At 40.4% G+C, this 15,254-nt stretch overlaps 1 protein-coding gene across 1 annotated transcript in view; it reads right to left on the reverse strand.

The window, feature by feature from the left end:
* LOC120937755 (WD repeat containing planar cell polarity effector) overlaps positions 1–15,254 on the reverse strand; it is a 480,161-nt gene that overhangs the window by 408,425 nt on the left and 56,482 nt on the right. The window lies entirely within an intron of this gene.

Consider the following 15,254-nt stretch of genomic DNA (forward strand, 5'->3'; position numbering starts at 1 on the left):
CTGAAATGTATGAACAGAAGATCAGTCATTTCCCCATGTCAGTCCACCCCCCCCTACAGTTAGAACACACCCAGGGAACATACTTAACCCCTTCCCCGCCCCCTAGTGTTAACCCATTCACTGCCAGTGGCATTTTTATAGTAATCCAATGCTATAAAAATGCCAATGGTCCCAAAAATGTGTCAAAAGTGTCCGCCATAATTGTCGCAATACCGGAAAAAAAAATCGCTGATTGCCGCCATCACTAGTAAAAAAAAAAATATTAATAAAAATGCCATAAAAATACCCCCTATTTTGTAAACACCAAAACCTTTGCGCAAACCAAACGCTTATTGTAATTTTTTTTATGAAAAATATGTAGAAGAATACGTATCGGCCTAAACTGAGGAAAAAAAGTTTTTTTATATATTTTTGGGGGATATTTATTAAAGCAAAAAGTAAAAAATATTCATTTTTTTCAAAATTGTCGCTCTATTTTTGTTTATAGCGCAAAAACTAAAAACCGCAGAGGTGATCAAATAGCACCAAAAGAAATCTCTATTTGTGGGGGAAAAAAGGACGCCAATTTTGTTTGGGAGCCCCGTCGCACGACCGCGCAATTGTCTGTTAAAGCGACTCAGTGCAGAATCGCAAAACCTGGCCCTTTAGCTGCATTTTGGTCCGGGTTTTAAGTGGTTAATATCTGGTGGAGTTTAGCTTTAGGTATTGCATTTTAGAAGAATTCTACTGTGAATTAGCCTTTACTTTATAAACTATAAAGATATTATCTTTATTATACATCAAAGTGCACTGCTGCCAACTGAAATGTGTCTGTGCCATGATGATGTAAGATAAGCATGGCAATAAAACTTCACTGACATGTTGTTGTTAACAGGTCGTGATCAAGCAGAGCAAATGTATAAAAGAGAAGTGTTGCAATACAAATATGCATTGCTTAACAACACCTGTAAAAATCTCACAAGTGGCTGCATTTCACAAGCAGCCACAGTTTCAATACTTGTAATGATTAGTGATCCCCAAGAGCACTCTATGACAAATGTGTGAAATAATGGAATCACAGCAGAAGCAGTCATGTTACATGGAGACTAATATTAACTGGGTAAACTGTAAAACTAAGTGAGAGATAATGAGGTTGGGTTACTAAAGGTAAATAGGTTGTTCACTTTGCAAGGGAATTTTCCCCAGAGCTTAGTGAATGAGGTGAAGCTCTGTTGACTTCAATCATCCAATGAAGTAATCCTCAAAGCTGTTTTTTTTCCTTGCATGTGATTGGGTATTCTAGTGAAAATTCACCACATTCATTAAGCTCTGTGGCAAATTCCCTTGCAAAGTAAATAGCGTATTTGCCTTTAGTAAATCAACCCCTCCTCATATGTCGGAATTTTAATGAGGAAATTAACTCTAGAAGCTGTGCCCAAAAAGGGGCAGACAACAAAGTACTAGTCATCAGCAACGTCTATGGTCTCCCTAAAGCTGGTCTCTTCCCACATTCCTTCCCAAGCCTTGTTATTCACTTTGTTTCTGCGTGAGGGCAGCCATCTTCCAAGACAGCAAGCAATTGTGCTGCAAGTTTGAAAATGACTTGCTAAGCTATTGATAGACTTAGCCTGACAAGTTTGTTGCACAATTGCAGCAAGTCCGCATTGCATAATTCCAGATCAACTTTCTTTGCAAACATTCTGTAAGTGGGCTGCAAGTTCTGGTTCAGTTATGTTGTACAATAGTCTTCCCATCACAGGGGTCACTGTGGCTGAATTCTTATGCTGTAGACTTGTAGAGCTCTTGCTGTAGACTCACCACTGCAACTTTGCTTCTGCTAGAGACTTGCCACACAAATTTGCTACAAATTGTAAAAGTGTCAACTAGTGCTTCAAGTGCTCTGCAAGTATACAACTTGCCATTGAATATGTGCAGCAAGTTAACAGACTTATGCCTCGTAGACACAACCGTTTTTCATGACGAGAAAACTGCAATTTTTTTGATCGGTCATGAAAGCCGGTCGTGTGTATGCTCCATAGCAGTTTTCTCTATCAGAAAACTGCCCGCCAAAAAATTAGAACCTGCTAATTCTCCTCGTTTTTCCCGTCGTTTTTATTTTCTTGTTGTGAAAACCGCTCGTGTGTATGCTTTTCCGAAGGGGAAAAAACGCACATGCTCAGAATCAAGTATGAGACAGAGCGCTCGTTCTGGTAAAACTAGCGTTCGTAATGCAGATAGCACATTCGTCACGCTGTAACGGACCGAAAAGCACGAGGCTGAAAAGCGCGAATCGTCTCTCACCAAACTTTTACTAACACGAGGATCAGCAAAAGCAGCCCAAAGGGTGGCACAATTTGAATGGAACTTCCCCTTTATAGTGCCATCGTACGTGTTGTCGTACATGTTGTACATCACTCGAGCAGTTTTTTTTCATGAACGTGTGTATGCAAGGCAGGCTTGAGAGGAATCACAATGAATCACGTCGAGAAAAACTTTGTTTTTTTGCATGACAGGAAAAACAGTTGTGTGTACGCGGCATTACAGTTCAACACTGCCCCAAATCTGTGGCAAGTTATCCTTGCTATCTAGGTTGGAAGAGGCAAGGCTTTGATTCCTCCTGCCGGAGCCCCCAACAGATACAACAGTGACCAGCAGAGTAGTGCCATTACCAAATGTCCCTTCAAATCTCTCAGGCCCCGTACACACCATCGAACATGTCCGATGAAAACGGTCCGCGGACCGTTTTCATCGGACATGTCCGCTCGGAGATTTCGGTCTGATGGCTGTACACACCATCAAACCGAAATCTCCGCGGACAGACAGCGCGGTGACGTTGACGCCGCCACGTCACCAAACCAGGAAGTAAAATACTTCCACGCATGCGTCGAATCCATTCGACGCATGCGGGAGATATCTGTCCGCTGGTTAGGTGTACTAACCAGCGGACATGTCGGACAGACGGGTTTCCAGCCGACAAGTTTTATAGCATGCTTTAAAACTTGTCTGCTGGAAAAACCTGTCTGCTAGGCTGTACACACGGTCAGATCAGTTCACTGAAACTGGTCCGCGGACCAGTTTCAGCAGACATGTTCGGTCGTGTGTACAAGGCCTCAAGGATAGAAATTAGAGGGGCAGCAGTGCCTTAGATCTCACTTAAGCAGATCTATAACTACAAAGCTGACAGGACAGGAGTGTTCAGGCACACTTACATGTCAGGAAGCACATAGATTTATTTAGAAACAATTCAAGAAACAAGGTAGATTTTATTGTCAGTTGTACCAGATATCCAGTAGGAACAAATTCTATTCTGACATGGTTCACGCTGTACAACACTTTCTGTCAGGTAAGGGTCTGGCATAGATTTTGGGGAGGAACCTCAAAACCTTTCTTGTTTTTTTTTTTGGCATGAAGTTTCCCCCTTATGCTTAAAGAGGGTTTACTGTATATTTTAGGGGAACCCTCCTTTTTTTTTGGGGGGTGGGGTCCCTCTTGACATCCATACCAGACCCTCATCATCATCAAGGATAAGAGTCTGCTATAGAGAGTCCCTGACTATTGGTTTACAAACATAACAAAACAGCCATGGCTGTCAATTACCAACAATTTAAACTGCATTTTGTTTTGCTCATGTCAGTTTTGCTGTAGTAGGTTGAACACATCGTATAGATGTGTGCCACTTCACAGGCAGGGTAATAAGAGGAGCTCCAGGCTCCCCTATAAAAATTGAAAGTCAGCAGCTACAAATACTGTAGCTGCTGACTTAATATAAGGACACTTACCTGTCGAAAGAGCCAGCGCTGTCCTCCACCGAGCCAATTCTTTAATCGCCATTGTGTGCAAGTGCCAGCATCTCAAGTAAGGGAAACCAACAGCGAAGCCTTGTGGCTTCACCGCCGGTTTTCTACTGCTCATGCATGAGCCACGCTGTGAACGGTCCCGTAGTCCTTTGGGACCTGTGATGTGTCCCAAAGGACTAAAAGGGGGGGTCTGAACTTCCAGCTCAGATTACCGCAGCGCATCTGACAATAGGTGGAAGCTGGTACCTGTCCTGTCAAAACCAAAACGTGGCAGAGGGGGATGTAAATAAGTGGAAATTCCTTCTTGTGAAAAAAAATAAGTGGAAATTCCCCTTTTGGGTGAAGATCCGCTTTAAGGTTGATGATCTGCTACTGATGACTTGGTGCCAAGATACTACAACAAAACCTTTAGAGGTCTAGTGGAGTCCATGCCTTGACAGGCCAGAGCTGTTTTGGTGGCAAAACAGGGACCTACTCAATGTCAGGTGGGTGGTCATAAAGTTATGGCTGATCATTGTACATTGGAATGCATAACTGACAGTCAGCAACATGATGTGTGGGTTACTGTGTGCCACCTTTGGCAGTCCTGTCACTCTAGGTCATGACCTAAGTTGGCTATGCAGGAATCTGAGTCCTAATGGACAGATTAAAGCACATATGCTGTTAACTGCAGTCTTGGAATAAACTAGAAAAATGTAACCATTAGGTGTGAAGCAATCACCGTTGTCACCTAAGACCCCATCAAGCAGCTAACGGCCTATCATTTGCCTGCCAACATTGCTATGAAATGTTTTGTCTTGTGATCAAGTGCAATACAAACATTGCCTCAACAAACAAAAGTTCCATCTCTAAAATAAATCCTACATCACCAAACATTTTGTAGTAAATAGGAAAATACAAACAACACATAACTGAAATCTTTCAGAATGAATTGTTCCTTAATGATTATACGTATACACACTAAAACAAACACACAAACACGAGTAATCCTGATCTCAAATAAGATATCGTTCTACTTAGATCATTTATTTAAGGAGGCATTTAAACCTTTGTCCGAGTGAGATAATACATAATCTGCAAAATGCTAAGTGAGAACAAAAACAAAAAACAGTTGCATATAAAAATAAGTTCTAGATTTAAGAATCTTGCATGATTGCTATTTCTCCATTTAATTTCACCAACAAGGGAACTCATGAACAGTAATAACAAACAAGTTTAAGATGAATGAAGATGGAGCACTATAAAAACACTATTACAAGTTCTCCGCAGCCTAGAGAAACTACAATCTTGGCAGTCTAGAGTTACTACTTTACATTGTTATTAAATGATACCAAAGAGTTTAATGTACACAAATGGCTCTAGAATGATATAAGTGGTTATATATTAACATTGTGAATGTGGGCTTTATGTTTTCCATTTTTTCATAAATTACTCCAAGTATTTTTCCAAGTCTTAGATGCCCCATAACACAAGACGAGGTAAAACGAGTGTTTACTTCTCTGCCAGCAGGGAAAACCCCGGAGGTAGACGGCTTAGCGGTTGAATTTTAAATATAAAACCTGCACTAATCTTCTCTTTCCGCATTTGTAAGAAACTCTTAAAAGTAGCACTCGCTAAAAACTGACTACTGCCCTCCATGTCAAAAGCAGTAATAGTACTGATCCCCAAATCGGGTAAGGACCCATCGCTCTGCTCCTCTTATCGCCCGATATCCCTACTAAATGTAAATGCTAAGGTACTGACTAAGGTTCTGGCAAATCGCTTGAACTCAGTTATTCTTAAATTAATTCATGGGAATCAATCAGGGTTAATCCAGGCAAAGGGACGGATATTAACCTGCGCCATCTGTTCACAGTTATAGATACTGCTGGTTTTGCCTCTTACCTGGCTGGTCCTGCATAAATTTGGTTTTGAGCCTAAATTTCCAAATTGGGTTAAACTTCTATATCACGCAATGGCCAGGGTGAATACCAATGGCTTACCGTCCCCATTCTTTCTAGCCCCCTTTCTCCTGGGCTATTTGCCCTAGCTATAGAACCAATGGCGTTTACTTTGCGAAGCTCAGAGAGTGCGAAAGGCATATTAGTGTGTTCTATTACTGAGAAGGTTTCTCTATATGCCAACGGCACCCTGTTGTTTCTGAGTGACTCTGGACTTTTGCTGGAGGTGGCTCTGTCTCTCATTGACAGATTCTTTGGCATATGTGTAAACTGGGATAAATCGGTCCCGTTTCCGTTGTTGCCGGTACCCCACCTCCGGTCAACAACCTGCCACTTCTATTATTCACCCAATTTAAATACCTGGGGATTCAAATAACACGTGATCTCAATCGGTTCCTGAGCAACAACCTTCAACCGGTTATGTCTCGACTGGCTAATAAATGTGGGATATGGAAGACTCTGCCCCTGACTCTGGTAGGTCGGGTCAATTTGATAAAGATTACCTTTTTGCAAAAAATTCTCTATGTATTTCGCAATACAAGGTCTTTTTTAAGCAAATTGATCAATTTCTTGCCCCGTTTATCTGGGCCGGGAAGATTTTCCGCTTAGCAAAAACTACTTTGCAACTCCCAATGTCAATAGAATGCCTTGCCCACCCCAATTTTAGACACTACTATTGGGCAGTGGTCCTGGTCACTGCCTGGCAGTGGTCCTGGTCACTGTCCGGTAGTGGTTCGCCCAATTGCGAGGCAACCCAGTGGTCAACTCTGAAGCCACACTTCTGGACTCTTATGCTGAACTGAGTAATGTGTTTTTTTCGAGGACCCAGGTGCAACCCCAACATAACGACGCCAATGCATACAACAATTATAGTCTGGCAACAGGTCACTACATTTTTGAATGAGCCCAATGTCTCACGGTTCTTCCTGTTTTATGCAACATTCTATGCACAGAAGCTCATCCTAATGAAATGGGAAAACAACCGTGGTGCCCACAGTCCAGCAACGGAGGACATTGGTCAACCAGGTGTTTCCGTTATATAAATTAACCTATATGGGGTCCATGGGTGGAGACTAGAGGACTGTCTCTGTGAATGCTATGGGGTACCTCTTTCCCCCTTTGCTCACTCCGCAGCTCCACCCTACTACCTTTTTATTACCCTTTTGTAGTGACTAATAATTGGTGATATATCTGGGGTGCTGGCTATGTAATGTGGAAGCTGAACTGCCTTACATTCTGGACTACTTCTCAGAGTTGCCTGCAGATTCCACGGACTGATCTATGCTTTTATATGTAGTGGACACAGTACCTGTGTTCTATTAGAAAAATGGGGGAACTAATGTGCAAACCAACAAGGGATAAAAATATACTAAAAACTAAAAAAGTAGCAGCCACCTAAAAAGTGTTCACACTCTGAAAGGTATAACAATAAAAGGGGGGGGGGTGAGGGGGCGCTTACTATAAAAATATTTAAAACTATATGAAATAGCGTGCATAAAACACCAAATAATTCAAGGGTGATAATTGCAAAACATATCCATAAATGACTCTTCATAGAGGTGAAAATAATAGAAATAACGCTGTGAAAAATTAATCAAAAAGCGCAACAATCCAGCGCAGAAATGACCTGTGTAAAAAAATATAATATAAAATCCGTGTATGCAAAATACATACAATAGAAAAAAACTGGAAAATCTCTAAGCCACAATCCACAGCAATGTGCAAATCAATCCAAACAGTGCAGAAGTATGCAAAATACATACATTAAAAAAAAACTATATTAAAGTATGCAATAAAAAGTCTTAAGTGCAGAAAAAAATATTCCAAAAAAACATGCAAAATAATGCAAGTCCTTGTGCTGGAAAATCTCTAAGCCACACTCCACAGCAATGTGCAAATAAATCCAAAAAGTGCAGATGCAAAACAATTGTCTCTTAACCGGTTAAGACCCGGACCAATATGCAGGTTAAGGACCTTGCCCCTTTTTGCGATTCGGCACTGCGTTGCTTTAACTGACAATTGTGCGGGCGTGCAGCATGGCTCCCTCACAAAATTGGCGTCCTTTTTTTTGCCACAAATAGAGCTTTCTTTTGGTGGTATTTGATCACCTCTGCTGTTTTTATTTTTTGCGTTATAAACAAAAATAGAGCGACAATTTTGAATAAAATTCAATATTTTTTACTTTTTGCTATAATAAATATCCCCAAAAAAGATATAAAAAAACATTTTTTTTCCTCAGTTTAGGCCGATACGTATTCTTCTACCTATTTTTGGTAAAAAAAAATCGCAATAAGTGTTTATCAATTGGTTTGCGCAAAAATTTATAGCGTTTACAAAATAGGGGATAGTTTTATGGCATTTTTATTAATAATTTTTTTTTACTACTAATGGCGGCGATCAGTGATTTTTTTCATGACTGCGACATTATGGCAGACACATCGGACACTTTTGTCACATTTTACGTGCCATTCTGCCAACGTAAATCGTTGCGCAGCGGTACCCTGAGTGGTTAATTGCAGTGATATCCAATAAAGTGCAGGTCCTTTTATCCAGTGCTACGTGCCAAACATTTCCCCCAGCCTCTCACCTTACTGTAAGAGGCTAAATAATAAGCATTTCTGTTGTATAACGCATAAAAAACGTACCCTGCTCAATTTCTCTTCATGGTCACACCACCTGGTTAAATGCTCAGACAGACACATACAGGAAAGAGAGGGTACACCATAGTGTAGTATTTAACACAACAACAAACTTTTATTAATAGTCAAACACTCACATTTAAGCAGAGGTAATTCAGCATATACTGACAGTACTGTGTGCAGGAAGACTTCCGGGTTCGGCCGCACCCGGAAGAGATGTCACCACGGCTCTCTGTCCTCACACGTATCGTGACTGTCCATGTCACTTTTTCAAAGAATCGTTTTTTATGAGGAATACAACAGAAAGGCTTATTATTTAGCCTCTTAAGGTGAGAGACTGGGGGAAACGTTTGGCACATAGCACTGGATGAAAGCGCCTGCACTTTATTGGATATCACTGCAATTAAGAGACAATTTTTTTGCATCTGCACTTTTTGGATTTATTTGCACATTGATGTGGAGTGTGGCTTAAAGATTTTTCAGCACAAGGACTTGCATTATTTTGCATGTTTTTTTGGAATAGTTTTTCTGCACTAAAGACTGTTTATTGCACATTTGTATATAGTTTTTTTTCTAATGTATGTATTTTGCATACTTCTGCTCTGTTTGGATTTATTTGCACATTGCTGTGGAGTGTGGCTTAGAGATTTTCCAGCATAAGGACTTGCATTACTTTGCATGTTGTTTTGGAACAGTTTTTTCTGCACTAAAGACTGTTTATTGCACAATTTTATACAGGTTTTTTTCTAGTGTATGTATTTTGCATACACAGATTTTATAATATATTTTTTTTACACAGGTCATTTCTGCACTGGATTGTTGCACTTTTGAATTCATTTTTCACAGCGTTATTTTATTATTTTCACCTCTTTGAAGAGTCATTTATGTATATGTTTTGCAATTATCACCCTTGAATTATTTGGTGTTTTATGCACGCTATTTCATATAGTTTAAAATATTTTTATAGTAAGCGCCCCCTCACCCCCCCCCCTTTTATTGTTATATCTGTGTCCTATTATCTTGCCATGTAACCTATTTTTACTAATCATGATTTGGTTTGTTAGTTTTTTTCCTTTTTACTTTATACAAAATAAAGTGCATCTGTTAAAAAAAAGACCTTGTCTAAACAGCAGGTAAACACTGATACTCTTCTAAAATCACAACGCAATTCTTTTACATTAGCGAATATTGGGGCAAAGCAAAAAAAATAGATATACAATAAATCTCTGCAATACATGCACATTTCCTCATGATGTATCCCTTTAGAGAGTCTGCAAGTACAGAAAAATACTGGTTGATTTGACATAAATGCACTCGGCTTCAAAGTCCTGTTGTAAGCTGACTGCACATAGCATGTTATCGTGTATAGTGCAGGACCAGGGGTCCTACATTCTACGTGAGTAGGCCAGGGCCTTGGCCAAATCCCAGGAGCAAAAGAGAGTGCCTGCTGCTGGAGGAATGAGGAATACGGTAATAATTTCACCTCACCTACCATCCTCTAGCCAAAACGAGCAGTTAACCTTACAGTGTGGAGGTGGATCCACTGCAAGTGTAATGCCCTGTACACACGATTGGTAAATCCGATGAGAACGGTCTGATGGATTTTTCCATCCGATGAAGCTGACTGATGGTTAGTCATGCCTACACACCATTGGTTAAAAAAACGATCGTGTCAGAACACGGTCACGTAAACCACATATGACGGCACTATAAAGGGGAAGTTCAAATCCAATGGCGCCACCCTTTGGCTGCTTTAGCTGATTTTGTGTTAGTAAAAGACGATTAGTGCTTTTCTGTCTGTTACAGCGTGATGAATGTGCTTACTCCATAACAAACGCTAGTTTTACCAGAACGAGCGATCCCGTCCCCTAATTTAGTCTGAGCATGCATGGATTTTTAACCGATGGACGTGCCTACAAACGATCGTTTTTTTTCTATCGGTTAGGTATCCATCGGTTAATTTTAAAACAAGTTTCAAATTTTATAACCGATGGGGCCTACACGCGATCGGTTTGGTCTGATGAAAACGGTCCATCAGACCGTTCTCATCGGATCGACCGATCGTGTAGTCCACGGCATAACTTTTTCTCCAGCTTTGACTTCAGCTTTAAATAAATCTGAAAAATGTTGGAGTGTAGATCTGTTGCCAGTTCTGGTTTAGATACCACCTGCAAAACCTTTTTTTAACTATGTTTATTAGGGTCACCATGGAAGTATTGAAAACGCACTAGACCGTCAAATTAGCACCCTTGGGCTACATTTGCGAAGAAGGCAGGGGAAGTCAGCACAGAGGCAGACAATGGGGGGTTATTTACGAAAGGAAAATCCCCTTTGCACTACTGCAAAGTGCACTTGAAATTGCACTGAAAGTGCATTTAGAAGTGCAGTCCCTGTAAATCTGAGGGGTAGAGCTGAAATGAGGGGAAGCTCTGCTGATTTTATTATCCAATCATGTGCAAGTTAAAATGCTGTTTTTTATTTTCCTTGCACGTCCCCCTCAGATCTACAGCGACTGTACTTCCAAGTGCACTTTCAGGGCAATTTCAAGTGCACTTTGCACTTGTAGTTTGCACTTGTAGTGCAAAGTGGATTTGCCTTTAGTAAATAACCCCCAATGCTGATCCCGAAACCATCAGATCTCAAGAATAATGTACATCAGTATTGCGATATTCCAACCAAAATTGACTATTTATTTTTACGAAGAATTACATGGCGTTTAAAAATCAAAGCATAGAAAATGAGATCAGCAAAATCAGCATTTAACTATGTTGTTAGACATCTTATGATTGCATAAGCATTTTGATTATGAATTAAATGTATTTTACTTTATGCTGTAATGTGATATATCTGATCTGTGGAGAAGAAGAACAGTGATAATACCAAATGTAAGTATTGGAGCCTGGATGTCAATGGACTGACTGCACGGTACACCAATTAACAATATTAATACAATAGATGACATTCAGTAAGAAGCCAATTAGAGCAACAGGAGAATTCCAGTCTGCTTCCTACTGGCTTCAACAAAGAGTGTACCCAAATACGCAAACATTGACACAATCCCTAAGCAAATATGTTGTCTGTTTCTCTACCATTTTTTTCAAGTATTAAGAATAAGTAAACACCAGTAGATGTAGGCAGAGTGACAAGGGGCCAGAGTGATCTATGAGGTATCCCAGAATGCTATTGCGCTATTATATTTTTATTACTGGATCTTTCTGGGGACCAATTATTTACACTATAATGCCGCGTACACACGATCAGAAATTCCGGCAAGAAAACCGTGGATTTTTTCTGACGGAATGTTGGCTCAAACTTGTGTTGCATACACACGGTCACACAAATCTTGACAAATTCCGACCGTCAAGAACGCGGTAACGTACAACACGTAAGATGGGCTGAGATCAATGAAGTTCAATAGGCAGTTTAGCCCTTCTGCTTGATTCTGAGAATGCATTGCGCGTCGGAATTGCATATAGACAAGCGGATTTCCGATAGGAACCTCATTCTGTCAGAAAAATAGAGAACCTGCTCTCAATATTTTGTTGGCAGAAATTCCAACAGCAAAAGTCTGATGGAGCATACACACGGTCAGAATTTCCGACCAAAAGCTCACATCGGACTTTTCTTGTCGGAATCTCCGATTGTGTGTACGCGGCGTAATCCTTAAAGCTGAAGTGTGGGGAAAAACTTTATTGGGGCATTAGCTAGGTACTAATAAAGAACCTTTAACCTCCCTGGCGGTACGATTATTTCAGAAAAAAGGTGCTGAAAGCGGTACCATTATTTGCAAGGAAATTTGGCGTTTTATATTGTAGGCCTGTAATTCTTAGGAATAACTCACTTAAATCTGACCAAACAAGAGTCTAGTAGGCATCCCGGGTATGATTTTTTTTTAAAAACAAAATTATAAAATAATAAATAATTATAAATAATTAAAACAAATAATAATATAATTATAACAAAAATGATTCAATAATGTAATCAACTCAAAATCACAGAAATTTGCTCAGTTGCAGAATTGTCGCTGTCATTACTTTTATTTTTTTATGACGAATTTCCCCACAAATCGCTATCGCACAATTCTGCAAGTGATGTTTTCTAGCTGCTCTAAAACCATTTTTGACATAAAGGGACACTTTTGGTTGCTATGGACAATCTACAGTTTGCAGGCAGAAAGAAGAGTTTTTATTATAAAAAAGTACATGTAGGACACTGGGCAGACCAGTAGGGACAAGGGGGGTGTGTATTTTTTACATACAGCACTGTAATCTATAAGATTACAGTATACTGTATGTATTGTGTTTGTTTACCTTTTTGAATTTGGCGCCGTTCTCCGCTCCTGTGCGTCGTAACGTCGCAGGGAACGGAGATCGTCGGCACACAGAGGCACTGTGTGAATCAAGCGAGGTCCCGCTCGCTCACACAGCGCGGTGCCATCGCTGGATCCAGGGACAAGGTAAGTAACTTTGTCTGTGGCTGCAGTGAGGCGAGCCCGAGTCTGACTCGGGGTTACCGATCGTAGCCAAAAAATCTCACCCCGAGTCAGACTCGGGAACACCGCCAGGGGGGTTAATGAGGTTTTATTCCCCAGTGGGTTTTTGGTACCTAGCTTACACCCCAATAAAGTTCAGCTTTAATGATGTTCTAGTCTAGCGAGTACCATTATGATAATAGTACAAAAATGTATTAACTACTTGCCGACCAGCCGCCGCAGTTATACAGCGTCAGGTCGGCTCCCCTGCGCGAGGTCACGTAGATCTACGTCACCTCGCGAAGCGGCCACTAGGGGCCACTTCGCGCTCGCCCCTGATCCCGAATTGCGTGCACGGCGGGTGGGATCACCGCCGGGCACCCGCGATCGCTCGTGTTACAGAGGGAGAACCGGGAGCGGTGTATGTAAACACACAGCTCCCGGTCCTGTCAGGGGGGGGGAAATTACCTATCGTCTGTTCATACAATGTATGAACAGCGATTTGTCCTTTCCCCATGTCAGTCCCACCCCCCCTTCAGTTAGAACACACCCAGGGAACATGATTAACCCCTTCCTCGCCCCCTAGTGTTAACCCCTTCCCTGCCAGTGGCATTTTTATAGTACTCAATGCATTTTTATAGCACTGATCGCTATAAAAATGTCCGAAGTCTCCGCTATAATGTCGCAGTACCGATAAAAATCGATGATCGCCGCTATTACTAGTAAAAAAAAATATTAATAAAAATGCCATAAAACTATCCCCTATATTGTAAACGCTATAACTTTTGCTCAAACCAATCAATAAACGCTTATTGCGATTTTTTTTTACGAAAAATATGTAGAAGAATACGTATCGGCCTAAACTGAGGAAAACATTTTTTTTTATATATTTTTGGGGGATATTTATTATAGCAAAAAGTAAAAAATATTCATTTTTTTCAAAATTGTTGCTCTATTTTTGTTTATAGCGCAAAAACTAAAAACTGCAGAGGTGATCAAATACCCCCAAAAGAAAGCTCTATTTGTGGTAAAAAAAAAGGACGCCAATTTTGTTTGGGAGCCACTTCGCAGGACCGCGCAATTGACAGTTAAAACGACGCAGTGCCGAATCGCAAAAAGTGGCCCGGTCATTGACCAGCAATATGGTCTGGGGCTGAAGTGGTTAAAAAAACTATTTCTACAGAGCAATGTAACTAGACTTTTAGTTTTATGGACAGATATGTATAGAAATATTTAAGTATAAGGTTGCCTCCACTTGACCACCAGAAGGTTTTATCCCCTTCATGACCAGGCAATTTTATACTATTTAGCACTGTGCTACTTTAGTTGGCAATTGTGCAGTCATGCGCTGTACCCAAATTAGATTTATATATATTTTTTTGCGCAAAAATAGAGATTTTTTTGGGTGGTATTTGATCACCACTTTTTCTTTATTTTTTTATTATATACACAAAAAAAGACCAAACATTTTGAATAAAAAGCCTCAATATGTTTTACTTTCTGCTAAAAAACATATCCAATAACATTTTTAAAACATCTAATTTCTTTGTAAAATTTAGGCAAAAATGTATTCTGTTACACGCCAAAATCCCAATAAGTGTGTATTGATTGGTTTCTGTGTAAAAATTAATTCAGTGCTGCAGTTTACTAGCACTGCTAAAACATATTTGCTACAATCATTTGTAGGTTATTGTTGGAGTTATAAAAAAATCAGTATACCTCAATGACTGTAATCTTAGAGAAATAACACAAACATCTCCTGCAATGGTGCAATGCCATGACATAGCTTATTAGGACCAATGTTTTATATCCCAAAATTTAAAGGGTTAGTTCCCGCAGCACTGAGCTGGCATGGCCCACCATTTTCACTATCAGGATGTTAATCCAAGGAAGTGACGTGCAACCAACACTGTAGTTCACTGGTCTCCAAACTGCAGCCTGGGGGACAGATGTGGCCCTTTGCTTGCTTTTATGTATACCCACTGTCAGCAACAGTGGGGCATACTTTCTTCTACTGACACCAATAATGATGCACTATTCCTCCCATTGACCCCATTGATAGGGCACTATGCCTCTCTTTGACACCAATGATGGTGCACTATTGATACCAATAATGGGCCACAATTATTCCCCCTAATAACAATTATGGGGCATGGTTTACTTCCTCCCACACCGGGTAATTTTCTAGTGTCAATGACCACAGTCTGGCCCCCTAAAGTTTGAAGAACAGTAAACTGGCCCTTTGTTTAGAAAGTTTGGAGACCCCTGATGTAGTTCATGCATATAGACCTGTTGAGGGATAACAACTGTCCCTGTTATGTTGTTATCTTTTCTTGGGGCTACAAGTGGCTTTCGTTTGGTGGTAATTATTAAAGGCTATTTTCAAATTTTGTCTATTACGAAGGCATGGTCCTTTAGTGTCACTATC

The sequence above is a fragment of the Rana temporaria genome, chromosome 4 (assembly GCF_905171775.1).
Source record: "Rana temporaria chromosome 4, aRanTem1.1, whole genome shotgun sequence".
Lineage (NCBI taxonomy): Eukaryota > Metazoa > Chordata > Amphibia > Anura > Ranidae > Rana > Rana temporaria.